This window comes from Triticum urartu, chromosome 3 (genome assembly GCF_003073215.2).
Source record: "Triticum urartu cultivar G1812 chromosome 3, Tu2.1, whole genome shotgun sequence".
NCBI lineage: Eukaryota > Viridiplantae > Streptophyta > Magnoliopsida > Poales > Poaceae > Triticum > Triticum urartu.
Genome location: NC_053024.1, coordinates 67,782,753 through 67,799,356, shown reverse-complemented (window position 1 = coordinate 67,799,356; position 16,604 = coordinate 67,782,753).

Genomic DNA, 16,604 nt, shown 5'->3' with positions numbered 1-16,604 from the left:
GGTGTAACGGTCTACCCGATCATAAGGTGCTAGCACTTCTGAAAGACTATGTCTCGGTCATCCATTTCTCAAACAACATGTAGTGCGAGAAATCAAACGGAGGCAATCGAGTCTTGTGGGGAAAAGTGCGCAAACCTCTGCATAGTGTATAAACTAATCATGGTTAGCCGTGTCCCCGGTTATGGACATCTTGAGTATCTAGTACTTGGATTATCATGTGAATCTCATCATGTTACTCTAAATTAATTTGGTTGGGTTTTGTTTAATGATGATGTTTAATTGGGATTGAGAATGCTGTCAACCATTCTCAATGTTTAATAACTACCATGATAGTTAAATAAAATTTATTCCTTTGCAGTAGGGAAAAATTGGCTTTATGCAAAACCGTAACCATAGAGCTTTCCACCAGCCAAATATGCATATAGTATAGCCTATTTCATTCCATTACTCTCTATGTGTTACATTGCCGGCATATTCCATGTGCTGACCCATTTCGGGCTGCAACGTTAATGTTGTAGACTTTTCAGACGATGATTAAGGTGCTGCTAGGTTGTAGTTCTATACTCAGTGATGTCGTTGGAGTTGATGGACTCACTTATCTTCCAAGCCTTACATTGTTATCGTTATTAGATGGCCTTAAGCCATATTTATTGTAATAAGTTCTCTTTTGAGACTCTCGATGTAATAAGTGTGTGATTTGCTACTCTGTTATAAATCCTTCAAGTATTGTGTGGTGTCAGCATTACTGATCCAGGGATGACACCTAAGCATAGAGATTGGACCGTTTGAGGTCTGGTCGCTACAAGATGGTATCAGAGCACACGCTGACTGTAGGACACGACCACTAAGCTAAAAGACCTAGATCACTACTCACTCTCTTCTCTTTCTGACTTCTCATCTTTTCTACTCTTTTAGGATGGCGGATGCAAGGAACAAGTTCACGCAACCGGATGAAGATACACCCTGTGGACGTCACTTGAAGGAAGTCACTAGATATCTGAACATAGGAGTACCAAGCTTCACCGAAACCTACAGCGCCACTTTACCGGAAGAGGAGCGATGGATGATTCAAGTTCAAGTTCTAGGAAGGACGTTCATGCCAGTCACTGAGCCCATAGAGTTTTCTTTTGATGCACCAACTTTTAATCTAGGAAAGAGCATGGCAGCTCACATCGCCATGGGACGCATTGGAGAAGTTTACCGCAATGATCTCAAGGATACTATCTACCAAATTTGTAGGCGCCGAGATGAGCACGGGGAGATGATCAGTACCAGGAAGGATAGATCAGTTGCAGCTTTTATCCAGGAGTTAAACCAGCACATTCGACGTCAGGAGAACCAGATGTGCGCCGACATGATAGATCTGAAGAAGGCGAGGACAAGAATCAAGGAACTAGAGGAAGAACTCAAGGCTACACATGAAGATTATGAAGAGGAAATCGAAGTGTTAGTGGACAAGAATGCCGATTTAACTATGAGGATTGGAATATTCACGGGAGGCCCTACACCAGTAGAGGAAGACGAAGAACCCAAGGAAATTCTCCCGGAAGACTACATCATCATCGACGACATCGACTCGGATCCAGATGATAGCGATGATGACTATGTTGATGAAGCTGGAGCAGATATCATGGAGTCTGCAACCGAAGAATATTTCTAGTAGACCACCCCATCAGTGGTAGTAGTCCACCATGTAAATATAGTAGTCCAGGCACTTTTGCGATAGTTAGATCGATTGTATGCCCTTGTTTGATTGAATGAAGTGAATTGTTTGCTTTTTCCTCATGTGCATATGGGTAGTGTTTTCTCCTTAAACCCCTTTATTCTTAAATCTCATCTTTTCTAAACCCTCAGATGCCTCCGAGACGTGACCCCGGATTTACCTTCCCACCGGAGCTCACCCAGTTGATCCAGCAGCAGAACACGTTGATGCAGTTGCTAGTTCAGAATCAGAATCAGGGGAACAACAACAACAACTCACCACCACCACCTGTTGATCACTTAGCCCGTTTTCTTAGGCTAAATCCGCCGGTGTTTTCCAGTAGCACCGAGCCTATAGTAGCAGATGATTGGCTCCGCAAGACAGTAAGGGAATTAACCACGGCAGGATGCACAGATGCGAAAAATGTGAAGTTTGCCGCACATCAGCTTAAAGGACCCGCAGCATCATGGTGGGAGAATTTCACTGCCACTTTCCCTATCGACACTCACGTGGGACCAGTTTCAGCAGGCTTTTCGTACTGCCCATGTTTCAGTAGGAGCTATGGCCATGAAGAAGCGAGAGTTTCGCAACTTGCGCCAAGGAGGACGGACAGTTGGTCAGTATGTGGAGGACTTTAGTAAGCTAGCACGTTATGCCCCAGATGACGTTGCTTCGGATGCAGCTAAGCAGGAGAAGTTTCTGGAAGGATTGAATGATGAGTTGAGCATGCAGTTGATGGTAGCAACCTTCAACAACTACCAGCAGTTGGTAGATCGTGCTCTCATGATTGAAGGGAAGCAGCAGCAGATTGAGAATCGCAAGAGGAAGTATGGATAAGGGAAGTACAATTCAGGAGCTCAGCAGAAGCCACGTTTTACCCCTAGACCAGGAGGACATTTTCAGCATACCCATGGAGGAGGTAGCTCGCACAATCACAATGGCACCAAGAATGGTAATGGGAATGGAGGAAGCAACGGCCAGAACCGCACCAACCCATCGACCCCAGCCAAGAGAGACCTGAGCCAAGTCACTTGTTTTAAGTGCCAGAAGACCGGACATTATGCCAATGAATGTCCTGAATCCCAGAATGGAAATGGCAATGGAAGCTCTGGGAAGAAGCTGAACCCTTTCAATAGGGGAAAGGTGAACCACATTAACGTGGAGGAGCTTGAAGAGCAGCCGGATGCAGTAATCGGTAAGTTTTTGGTTAAGTCATTTACGGCACTTGTTCTTTTCGATACTGGTGCATCGCATTCATACATATCAAGGGGATTTGTGGATAAGTATAATCTGCCCACCAAAGTTCTTAGGACACCTATGTTAGTAAGCTCACCAGGAGCGGAGTATATGGCTAGCCAAGGATGTTTTCAGGTGCCATTGACTATAGGTAGGCATGTGTTTCCCTCGGATTTAATCATTTTGGAATCACAAGGATTGGATGTAATTCTGGGGATGGATTGGTTGTCGATGTATGGAGGAAACATCGATTGCGCCAGTAAGTCAATTTTGCTTACCACCCCAGAAGGGAGAAGGATCAAGTATGTATCCCAGCATGTGCCGAAGAGGACTCAAGTAAATTGTCTAACAGGAGTTGTGCAGGAGGAAGTACCAGTAGTGAAGGATTTCCCTGATGTATTTCCAGAAGAGTTGTCAGGCATGCCACCAGATAGAGATATTGAGTTTCTGATTGAGCTTTTGCCAGGCACAGGGCCAATATCAAAGAGACCATATAGGATGCCCGCAAAGGATTTGGTGGATATTAATAAGCATATTAAGGAGTTACTGGATAAAGGATATATTCGCCCAAGTTCTTCGCCTTGGGGATCGCCAGTACTTCTAGTGGAGAAGAAGGATGGATCATTAAGGATGGTTGTTTATTATCGAGGATTAAATGAAGTAACCATCAAGAACAAATACCCACTACCGATGACCAATGATCTGTTTGATCGATTGCAAGGAGCTAAGGTATTTTCCAAGATCGATCTGCGATCAAGATACCACCAGTTGAAGATTCGAGAACAGGATATACCTAAGACGGCTTTTACCACCAGGTATGGGCTGTACGAATATACCGTTATGTCATTTGGTCTGACTAATGCACCTGCATATTTTATGAACATGATGAACAAGGTGTTTATGGAGTTTTTGGATAAGTTCATCGTAGTGTTCATTGATGATATCCTGGTTTACTCGAAGAATGAAGAGGAGCATAAGGAACATTTGCATTTGGTACTTGAGAAGCTCAGAGAACATCAGTAATATGCCAAGTTTAGCAAATGTGAGTTTTGGTTGAAGGAAGTTGGATTTCTTGGACACGTTATATCTGGAGAAGGTATAGTAGTAGATCCCACCAAGGTTGACACCGTGACAAATTGGGAAGCACTAACAACAGTTGGAGAGATCCGGAGTTTTCTTGGACTTGCAGGATACTGCCGGAGGTTTATTGATAATTTCTCGAAGATTGCAAAGCCTATGACGGAGTTGTTGAAAAAGGATACCAAGTTCATATGGACTGAGGAATGTGAGACTAGTTTCCAGGAGTTAAAGAAACGTTTGGTTACATCACCTGTGTTGATTTTGCCAGATCAGACCAAGAATTATGAGGTGTATTGCGACACTTCACGTCGAGGACTTGGAGCAGTGCTTATGCAGGAAGGAAGAGTTGTTTCATATGCCTCACGACAGCTTAAGCCTCATGAGTTGAATTATGCCACGCATGATTTGGAGTTAGCAGTCGTAGTGCATGAATTGAAAACCTGGAGACACTTTCTCATTGGAAACCATTGTGAGGTGTACACGGATCACAAGAGTTTGAAGTATATTTTCACGCAGAAGGAGTTGAATCTCGGGAAAAGGAGATGGTTGGAGCTCATCAAGGATTATGATATGAGATTGCAATATCACCCTAGAAAGGCCAACGTAGTAGCTGACGCGCTGAGCCGTAAAAGTCATGTCAACACCTTAATGACGGAAGATTTACCAGGGGAGTTAGCCGAGAATATTCATGAGCTATGTTTGGAGATAGTTCCGAGACGATATGTAGCAGCATTGGAGATTCAGTCTACCTTGATGGATAAGATCAGAGAAGCTCAAAAGACCGACAAGGAGATTGCCTCTATAAAAGAAAAAATGAGAAAAGGAAAAGCTAAGGGATTTCGTGAAGATGAGCACGATACCTTATGGTTTGAAGATCGTGTTTATGTGCCTAATGATCCGGAGATCAGGAAGTTAATTCTGCAAGAGGCCCATGATTCGCCGTACTCGATTCACCCAGGAAATACCAAAATGTATTTGGATTTGAAGGACACTTTCTGGTGGACCGGAATGAAGAAGGATATTGCGGAGTATGTAGAAGTTTGTGATGTATGTCAGAGAGTAAAGGCAGAGCATCAGAAGCCAGCAGGATTGCTACAGCCATTGCTGATACCCGAATGGAAGTGGGATAAGTTAGGCATGGATTTTATTACAGGATTGCCCAGAACACGTTCAGGCTATGACTCGATATGGGTTGTAGTCGATCGTTTGACAAAGGTAGCTCATTTCATTCCAGTGAAGACTACCTATACTAGTGCAAAGTTGGCAAAGATATACATGACCATAATCGTATGTCTGCATGGAGTTCCAAGGAGCATAGTATCAGATAGAGGAACCCAATTTACCTCAAAGTTCTGGAATCAGTTGCATGAAACTTTGGGTACCAGACTGGAGTTTAGTACAGCTTTCCATCCGCAGACAGATGGACAGACCGAGAGAGTCAATCGGATTTTGGAGGATATGCTAAGAGCTTGTGCGCTAGATTACGGATCTAGTTGGGACGAGAATTTTCCATATGCAGAGTTCTCTTACAACAACAGTTATCAATCCAGTTTGAAGATGGCCCCTTTCGAAGCCTTGTACGGAAGGAGGTGCAGGACCCCATTGTCGTGGGATGAAGTTGGAGACCGCCAGTTGTTCGGACCAGATCTGATTAAGGAGTCGGAACAGAAAGTGAAATTGATTCGCGATAGACTCAAAGTAGCCCAGTCTAGGCAGAAGAGCTATGCAGAGTCTAAACGCAAGGATATAGTTTACGAAGTCAGAGACCGAGTTTATCTTCGAGTATCTCCACTTCAAGGATTTAAGCGCTTTGGAGTTAAGGGAAAGTTAGCGACACGTTTTGTAGGCCCATACAAAGTTTTGGGGCGTATGGGAGAAGTAGCCTATAAGTTGGAATTGCCCGAAGGATTGTCAGGAGTTCACGACGTGTTCCACGTTTCCCAGTTGAAGAAGTGCCACGCAGAGATGGCTGATATACCGCTGAGAGATACAGTGCCATTGAAAGCAATTCAGTTGGACAGTGATTTGACCTATGAGGAGAAACTAGTCAAGATTCTAGAGTATGCCAGTCGAGTCACCCGCAGCAAGGTTATCAAGTTTTGCAAAGTTCAGTGGAGCCACCACACGGAGGATGAAGCCACCTGGGAGCGAGAGGAAGATTTGCTAAAGGACCACCCTCACCTATTTTCTAGCCAACCCGAATCTCGAGGGCGAGATTCATCTTAAGGGGGGTAGGTTTGTAACATCCCAAATTTTCAATTTGGAATGTTATACACTAGATCATCATTGCATATCATATTTTATTGCATTTTGGTTGATCCTAGAAAATTCTACGCAACTCAAGGACCCTTGGAGAGAGTTGGGGATTTCGTTATTTTCATATTTGAGTTTTCTCAAATTTTGAAAATAGGATCATTTGATTTTATTTATTTTATCTTCAGTTATTTCTATTATCAAAAATATGAGAGAGGGAATAAAATGACTTTCCCAAAATAAAGAAATATTAAGGATTTAATAAAAAAATCAAATAATATTTTGTTTTGGTTTTATTTGCTATTTTATTTCAATTAGGGAAAAATGTGCGTTTTTCAAAATTGCATTTAGGCCCCAGATAAATGTTCATCCTGTGCGGCTTGATTTTAGAAGCCGGGAAAAATTTATTTCGAGATTTGTGGAGTCCGATTAGTATTCCTTTTGTTTTTTCTTTTCTGAGCGTAATTATTTAAAAAAAAGAGGTCCGAACCGACTTTGGGCCGTAACCGGCCAGGACTCCGCCTGGCCGAGCCTTCAAATAGCCGCCGCCCGAGGCCCGACAGCCCAAGCCGCGCCTCCACCCCAAACCCAAACCCTAGCCCCGCCGCCGCCGCCTCCGCGCCGCCTCACCCCGCGCCGCCGCCGCCTCGCCCCGCTGCCCCCCCGCCGCCGACGACGATCGCCGGAGCCGCCGTCGCCGTCGTTCGCCGGAGTCACCGGAGGTAGACCTCGTGCCGCTGGTTTTCTCGAAAAACCGATCGGTTTTCCGTCGGTTTTGTTCGGTTTTTTTTTAGTTTCATTTTTTTAAATAGATCGGTTTTCTGGTTTATTTAATTAGCGAGCGTTCGCCCGTTCGTTCGTTTTAACTAAAGCGTTCTTCGTTTAGATCCAGTTAACGAACGTTCGTTCGTTAATCTGTTCGTCATTTTTCTTTTTCTCGGATTAAATCCGCGATTTTTCTGATCGCGATTCCTGATCCGTTTTTCATTCTAGTCTAACTTTTCGCTCGTTTGTCGGAATCAGGTGATTCAAGCGCCTGGAGTTTTGTCTCGAAACTCTCTATTCGTTTAACCAACTCAAACAAGTTTTTGCCACTGTAAAAATTGCCCTAGATCCAGAATAGTAAACGAAGCTTGTTTCTTTTGCTGTTTGTCTTTTGTTGCTTCGTTTGATTTGATTCTTTTTGCCAACCGGAGTTCTTAAGTTGAACTTTCTGGTTAGATCTCTTATTCGAGTTTTACCTGTGCATTAGTTGAGTGCTTATTGTATGCTTGTTTGTTGCGATAGAGTACCCGGAGTGTGCCGCTTGCTACTTCGAATCGCTAGGTTTTGCGGATCATCAGCAAGGCAAGTAACACTTTGTTCATACTTCCAATTACCCAGTTTTTATTGCATTAGATAAATCCTCACACATTGCATGATTAGGATCTAATTAAATTGTGGGTTGGGAAGTAGATGAGGTAGTACCTATTACCTGTTGTTATCAAACCTTTGGGAGTTACTTCTGCGTTTGCTTATTATGCCATGCTATGCTAGTAGACGTGGATTGGGTGAGTGAATCCATGATAGATGTGAGATTGTTAATTTAATGGTTTATCTAAGGTGGCAACTTAAATACACATCTGGGTGGATTGAGGCACCTGGGTTTTCCAGCGATCGCCTGTTTTCTTTTGGACCGCCACCCAGGCTCAAAGGGATCATGAGATTATTCATGCTAGAAACTTCCGTGTGCAGCCACAAGCTACTAAGGGCTCTAGCATAGTTGACTAAGTCGTGTGAACTCTTACAGTGGTAGACTAGCAGATGTAGGGGAAAGTAGGTGTAACGGTCTACCCGATCGTAAGGTGCTAGCACTTCTGAAAGACTATGTCTCAGTCATCCGTTTCTCAAACAACATGTAGTGCGAGAAATCAAACGGAGGCGATCGAGTCTTGTGGGGAAAAGTGCGCAAACCTCTGCAGAGTGTATAAACTAATAATGGTTAGCTGTGTCCCCGATTATGGACATCTTGAGTATCTAGTACTTGGATTATCATGTGAATCTCATCATGTTACTCTAAATTAATTTTGTTGGGTTTTGTTTAATGATGATGTTTAATTGGGATTGAGAATGCTGTCAACCATTCTCAATGTTTAATAACTACCATGATAGTTAAATAAAATTTATTCCTTTGCAGTAGGGAAAAATTGGCTTTATGCAAAACCGTAACCATAGAGTTTTCCACCAGCCAAATATGCATATAGTATAGCCTATTTCATTCCATTACTCTCTATGTGTTACATTGCCAGCATATTCCATGTGCTGACCCGTTTCGGGCTGCAACGTTAATGTTGTAGACTTTTCAGACGACGATTAAGGTGCTGTTAGGTCATGGTTCTATACTCAGTGATGCCGTTGGAGTTGATGGACTCACTTATCTTCCAAGCCTTCCGTTGTTATCGTTATTAGATGGCCTTAAGCCATATTTATTGTAATAAGTTCTCTTTTGAGACTCTCGATGTAATAAGTGTGTGATTTGCTACTCTGTTATAAATCCTTCAAGTACTGTGTGGTGTCAGTATTACTGATCCAGGCATGACACCTGAGCACAGAGATTGGACCGTTTGAGGTCTGGTCGCTACATCCTCAAAGTCCAAAGCCCCACCAAAAATAAATCCAAGCCTTTGTTGGTGCTGAGATCTTGTTGTTGCATACCTTGCATGTTCTTCATCTTTTAGATCTGCACCAAGTTCATCTTCGTAATTGCTTTCAGATTTGGTGTTGTGATTTGGAAAAAGACAGAAAGAAAAGAGCGGCAAAAAAATCAAGAGAGAAATAGAAAGTGTTGTGTAAGATCCAAAAGTTTCAGCTTGATAGAAAAATTTCAGAAGCTTGTGTGTTGTGTTTTTCGATCTTGGTGCAAGGTGCAGCAGATCCATCCACATATTTTTCTTGGTTTGCATCAACTTGATTTCAGCACAAGCCCCCTTTTTGTTTACCCCACTGAGCTCCACCAAAAACGGAAGCTAGTTCTTTGATCCCTGTCTTTCAATTGCTTTAACACATCCGGGACAAGCACAATCTGATGTGAACTCATAAGAACTTTGGTGAGTAAGAGGTGAGGTTGTGTGATTCCACAAAATTATCCTATTCCACTTTTGGCCTTACTAACATGGCAGGATCTAGATCGAGTGTTCATGGATAAAACCATGGGGAAGAAGATGCCCCGGTCACATGTGCTGATTTTCAGGAATTACGGAACATGGTTCGAGACCTTGGAAGGATGTTTCACGAGCGACCTCCAGTAGGTCGCGATAGGGTTCTACACCGACAACACCCTATTGACCCACTTGAGGAAGTTGGGGATGAGAATTCCGTGCATGCTGGTGTGGATCGTGCCTTGGAGGATGATAACAACATCTATGGTGGACATGTGCCTGCTACTCGTGGGCGTGGTGTTGCTGCTCATGGAGGGCAGCGAGGAGGACAACTTCGAGGGCGAGGCCATGGTCCTCGTGGGCACTACTATGACCCTCATGAGCGTGTTGCTCGTGGTCATGGAGATGATTTTGATGATTATGTTGTGTCCCATACCATCGTGCTGCTGAAGATGGGCGTCGTGCAAAACGTCATGATTGAGATGGTCGAGATGACATGGCAAGAATCAAGTTGCACGTCCCCAAGTTCACAGGAAAGGAAGAGCCCAATGCATATTTTGATTGGGAAGAGCAGTGTGATCAGATTTTGCGTATCCATAACCTTGCTGATCCGAAGAGAGTAAACCTTGCTTGTGTTGAGTTTTCTGGTTATGCACTCACTTGGTGGAACCAACTCCAAGAAAATCAGTTGCTTCTAGGCCGTGACCACATTGACACTTGGGAAGAGATGAAACAAGCCATGAGGCGAAGGTTTGTTCCTTCACACTATCAAAGAGATCTCCGAAATAGATTGCAGCGCCTCAGCCAAGGTACATGCACGGTGGATGAGTACTATAAAGAGATGGAATTGTTCATGGTTCGTGCTCGTATTCATGAAGATAAGGAGTCAAAGATGGCAAGATTTCTGCATGGTCTCAACAGTGAAATATCTGACTTTGTGGAGATGTTTCTCTATAACACTCTACAAGATATTCTGGAGCAAGCAAAGCGCACGGAGAGGAAGGTGCAGCGGAGTGGTCATGGACGGATATCTCATAACCGCACCACCACGCCATGGCAAAGATTGCAGCCAAGTGCCTCTCATGGTGGTTCTCAGTTGCAGCATACTTCACACCCTACTGACACCCGGCGAACAGCGGCTTCATCGGCATCATCACCGGCTCCTAGGAATGTTGACAAGTGTGCTCCTTCTGCTGCTGGAAGTACTTCTAACCCACAACTGTACCATCATCTCGAAGCCGAAATATTGAGTGTTGGAAGTGCAAAGGGCATGGTCACATTTCTTTTGAATGTCGAAACAAGAGAGTTATATTTGTGAATGAACAAGGTGAATGGGAATCTAAGAGTGACCATGAAGATAATGGAGCATCGAATGATCATGAGGATGAAGAGGGCGAGAAGAGTGGTTGAGATATTCAGACCGACATGGGAGATTGCTTTGTTTCCCGTCGTGTTCTTAGTGTTAATGCACCTAGAGAAGAGAAAGGGCAGTGACATAATATTTTTCACACTCGTGGCACCATCAAGGACAAGGTTTGCAGGATTATTGTTGACAATGGCAGCTGCAACAACATTGCAAGTTCAGATTTGACATAGAAATTGGGACTAAAACAAAGAAGGCACCCAAGTCCATATAAGATGCAATGGCTCGGTGATTTGGTACACTTCGAGTAAGCAACATAGTCACCGTTCAGTTTTCCACTCGGAAGTATCAAGATCAAGTGGAATGATGTGGTGCCAATGCAAGCATGCCAATTGTTGTTGGGAAGACCTTGGTTGTATGATCAAGATGTGCAAATCAACAGTCGTAATAATCGTCTCTCATTCCAATATGAGGGAGAGCGCATATCTTTGCTCCCTTTGACACTCGAAGAAATATTAATGGATGATCTGAAAAGGAAAGAGAGAGAGAGAGAGAGAGAGAGAGAGAGAGAGAGTGAAACACTTGAGTGACATCCACCAACATAGTGATTGAGAGAATCCAAAGCCAAATAAAACCCCACAGCCTAAATTGACCAAGACATGAGAAAAACAGGGATTAGTTATGATGGCTAGGAAAAGGGATATGATTAAGAGAACCCAATTCCGTGTTCTTTGTACTTTTGTACTAGGACAATTTCCTTTCTACTAACGAATTATCCTCTACCACTCCTATTGTTGTTGCTAAAATTTTGCAGGGGTATGAAGATGTGTTCCCTGAGGAGATACCACCGAGGCTGCCACCACAAAGAGGCATTGAGCACCAAATTGATTTGGTGCCAGGAGCCCCATTGCCGAACCAACCACCATACCGCACAAACCCGGAGGAAACCAAGGAGATTCAGCTACAAGTTGAAGGGCTACTAAACAAAGGTTATGTGAAGGGAAAGTCTCTCTCCTTGTGATGTGCTCGTTCTTTTAGTAACCAAGAAAGATGGAATTTCTCGAATGTGTTGTGATTGTAGGCCAATTAACAATATCACCGTGAGGTATAGGCACCCCATACCTAGGCTTGATGATATGCTTGATGAACTTACTGGCGCCACCATCTTTTCTAAAATTGACTTGCGAAGTGGCTACCATCAAATTCGAATGAGAGAGGGTGATGAGTGGAAAACTGATTTCAAAACAAAATCTGGTTTGTATGGGTGGTTAGTTATGCCATTTGGATTGACAAATGCACCCACTACCTTCATGAGATTAATGAATCATGTGCTTAGAATGTTCATTGGCAAGTTTATGGTTGTTTACTTTGATGACATCCTGATTTATAGCAGAACTTTGGATGAACATGTTGAACACATCCGGTGTGTGCTTGCTGTCCTAAGAGAGGAGAGATTATATGGTAACAAGGAAAAGTGTGTATTTTGCACACACAAAGTTGTGTTTCTTGACTTTGTTGTTTTAGGTAAAGGTGTGGAGGTAGATGAGGAGAAGGTCACAGCCATCCGTGAGTGGATGCCTCCACAAAATGTAAGCCAAGTACGAAGCTTTCTTGGCCTTGCTGGTTTCTACCGTCGGTTTTTGAAGGACTTCAGCACCATTGCTGCCCCAATGAATGAGCTAACCAAGAAAGATGTTCCCTTCAAGTGTGAAAATGCACAAGAGAAGGCCTTCCAAGAGTTGAAAGAAAAATTGGCATCTACACCATTGCTTGCACTACCCAACTTTGGTAAGACTTTTGAAATTGAATGTGATGCAAGTGGTGTGGGTATTGGAGGCGTACTAATGCAAGAAGGTAGGCCTATTGCATTTTTTAGTGAGAAGCTAAGTGGTCCAACTCTAAATTATTCAGTTTATGACAAAGAATTATATGCACTTGTGAGATCTTTGGAAACATGGCAACATTATTTATGGCCTAAAGAATTTGTGATACATTCCGACCATGATTAAAGCACCTTAGGGGGCAACAAAAATTGAACTGTAGACATGCAAAATGGAGTGAATTCATAGAATCTTTTCCCTATATTGTCAACTACAAGAAAGGAAAAGATAATATTATTGCCGATGCTTTGTCTAGACGCCATATTTTACTCTCACAACTTGATACTAAAATTCTTGGGTTGCAAAGTATCAAAGAATTGTATGCCAATGACCCATATTTTTTTTGAACCACGCTCAAAGTGTAGTGAGAGGAAAGGTTGGGAAAAGTTTCACTTGCATGATGGATTCTTGTTTCGAGCTAACAAATTGTGCATCATAGATTGCTCGGTTCATTTGTTGCTTTTGCAGGAGGCTCATGCTGGTGGTCTCATGGGACATTTTGGAGCAAAGAAAACTGAGAGTGTGCCGATCGACCATTTCTTTTGGCCAAGGATGAGGCGTGATGTTGAGCGCTACGTGCTATGTTGTGAGATCTGCCGTAAAGCTAAGTCACGTTTAAACCCCCATGGACTTTATATGCCTTTATCAATTCCTAGTACACCTTGGGAAGATATTTCCATGGATTTTGTTCTTGGATTACCACGCACTAAGAGGGGGAGTGATTCAGTTTTTGTGGTGGTTGATAGGTTTATCAAAATGGCTCATTTTATCCCGTGTCATAAGAGCGATGATGCTTCACACATTGCTGATTTGTTTTTCAGGGAAGTCGTGCGGCTACATGGAGTACCACGCACTATTGTTTCAGATCGTGACACCAAGTTTCTGAGCTATTTTTGGAAAATGTTGTGGGCAAATATAGGAACAAAGCTTCTCTTTTCCACTACATGCCACCCACAAACGGATGGACAAACTGAAGTTGTCAACCGCACACTATCCATGATGTTGAGAGCAGTTTTAAAGAAAAATTGAAGATGTGGGAAGAGTGTCTCCCCCACGTGGAGTTTACATACAACAGGGTGGTACATTCGACCACTAAATTTTGTCCTTTTGAAATTGTTTATGGTTTCAAACCTGCTGATCCCATAGATCTTTTGCCTTTACCATTGCAAGAGCGAACAAATCTTGACGCAAGTAAGTGTGCTGACTTCATGAAGAAAATTCATCAGAAGACCAAGGAAAATATTGAGAAGATGACTGAACAATATGCAAAACGAGCAAACAAGGGAAGAAAGAAGGTGTTGTTTGAAGAAGGTGATCTTGTGTGGGTGCACCTGCGGAAGGATTGTTTTCCGGATCAACGCAAATGCAAGTTGCAGCCATGTGGAGATGGTCCATTCAAAGTGCTTGCGAAGATAAATGACGATGCCTACAAGATTGACCTTCCGATGGATTATGGTGTTAGTCCAACTTTCAATGTGTCTGACCTCTCTCCATACTTTGGACCATCAGAGTCGAGGACGACTCCTTTTCAAGAGGGGGAGGATGATGAGGACACCACAACCATCAACAAGTCTCCAACAATTATAGGTCCAATCACAAGAAGTCACGTCAAACTAATAAGTGACCCGGTGAATGCTAACTTAAGTTTACCTTATAACCTTGATGACACAACTATGCTTTCATCCCCATTGTTTTTATTTGAACTTAGGTATCACATGAAATAAATCCAACAACCTATGAGCTCTTGAAGCAACCGGTCTGGAGGAACGAGTTTGAAGAAAACAAGTTTCAAGTGAAGTTGATGCTGACAATTTTTACCTTTGATGTTTTGTGGTGTCACACCCATATGGTTGAGAGACAGGGCGATAGGGGTACATCAACAAAAGCTAAATCAAATTATCTTTCGAATGCAAAAACCCTCACATCATTTGGAGTTGTGAGTCAAAAGTACTAGTCATTCTCGTGGAAGGTGTCCACGCTGTCAAGGCTTCGCGAATTTTCGAATAGTTCTCTAACAACTCCCAAAGTTGACTGTTTATTCCCCCAAGAAAGCCATGCAAACCTCCTTACTTTTGAAACCATTTTCACACCTAGCTAAGGGGGATTGTCCCTACTATAAGACTCCATCTCCCCCATCCTCTTAGAAACCTTTTGTCAAACCATTCAGCTACAAGCTTATGCTGCAAGACTGCTACAGAGATCCGAGAGATCTTGCTACCTTTGCTCTTGTGAGTTCATTCGGATTCGCGAGAAGGAGCCTCTGGTTCCCCCTAGTTCGTGCTCCTCTGGTTCCCCCTAGTTCGTGCTCTACGGTTTCGGCCGTTTTGTGTGGATTAGTCCCGGTTTGTGGTTCTGCGATTGTTCGGACAGCGGGTTGTAGTTCTTGTAGCTTCGGCCAGCCATCCCCAACGTATGGGTTGCATCCAACCTTGGCAGGTATAAAGCTAGTTATCCAGGCTGCTTGCAGCTAGTTATCCCTCCCGATTCGATCCTACGACGTGAAGATCGGGCCACCCTCGGGCGTGAACTCGTTCATCGGGTTCCCACCTATCAGGAAATCACCTAGTTCTAAAAAAAGCTCATGGCCATTTCAAAAAATATGTTTGTGATATTTAAAAAAACAATCTTCAAACGAAGTAAAAAATTCTCACATAGTTTCTAAAAAATGTTCAATATTACTAAAACAATTGTGACATTTTTAGAAAAGTTCATATGTTTTAAAATATATTTGTGACATTTAGAAAACTGTTTATACTATTTCAATAAATGTTCGTTTACTATTTAAAACTTGTTTTGTTTCATTCAATAAATTGTTCAACATGTATTTGAAAAATGTTTAAATGTATTCAAAAAAACGTTCCAAAGATGTATTTGGAAAAAATGTACATCATATACTTAGAAAATGGTTAACATGTGTCAAAAATATACTTTCAAGTGCATAGAAAAACATACAATGTGCATAAAAAATCAAACATGTAAAAGTAAAAAGGGAAAATAGAAAATAAAACGAAAAACCCAGAGTAGCTGGTAGAGAAACATAGAAAAAACGAAGAAATGAATAGAAGAAAACGACTATGTATTTGGAAACCAATGAAACAAACAGAAAAACCGAACATATAGCATTCGTTACTAGGACGACCAATTCACTGCGCGTTATATTTTTTTTTAGACAATCACTGCGCGTTATATGTGAGCTGGTGTACATCCCGCCTATAGTGCGTGGTATGTTTGGTATGGCACTTTGGGGGGGGGGGGGGGGGGGGGGGGTAGTGGTGGCTTCGCCCCGCTGCGAGTCGTAGGGGCCAACCCAGGCCGGGAATCGTTGTGCACTTCTGTTTTTTGATAAATTATTTGTTTTTGGTTTTTATGTTTCAGTTTTTTTTTGTTTTATGTTTTAGGTTTTCATTTACTTTTTCCTGATTCTTTTTCCAGGTTTTTCTATTCTGTATTTTTGTTCATTTTTGCACTTTTAGTTTTTACATTATAAATATTTGTGGATTTGTTTTTTAAAATACACATTTAACATTTATTTACTATATGGTGAACATTTTTTTGTATATAACCAAATTTTTCTTAACATACGACAAACTTTTTCTCAAATATGGTGAACATTTTTTTGTGTACTGTCTGGACTTTTACCATATACAGTGATATATTTCTTGGTTTAAGGAGAAATTTTTTTTAAGATACAGTGATTGCTTCCAATACAGAATGAACTTTTTTAACACGTCCTAATATATTTTTTTAATATTATTTACTATGTATAAATAGTTTTAAATTATTTAGATTGGTAACAAAACCAACAGTCGGTTCTTTGAAAACAAATAGTGGATTTTGTGAAATAAATAGCAACAATAAAACCAAAGAGAATAAAACAACGAAAAATTGTTTAGGTGAGACTCACCGGAATGGGCCGGCCGATTTGCGCGGTTTAGATGAAGCCTTATCTAATT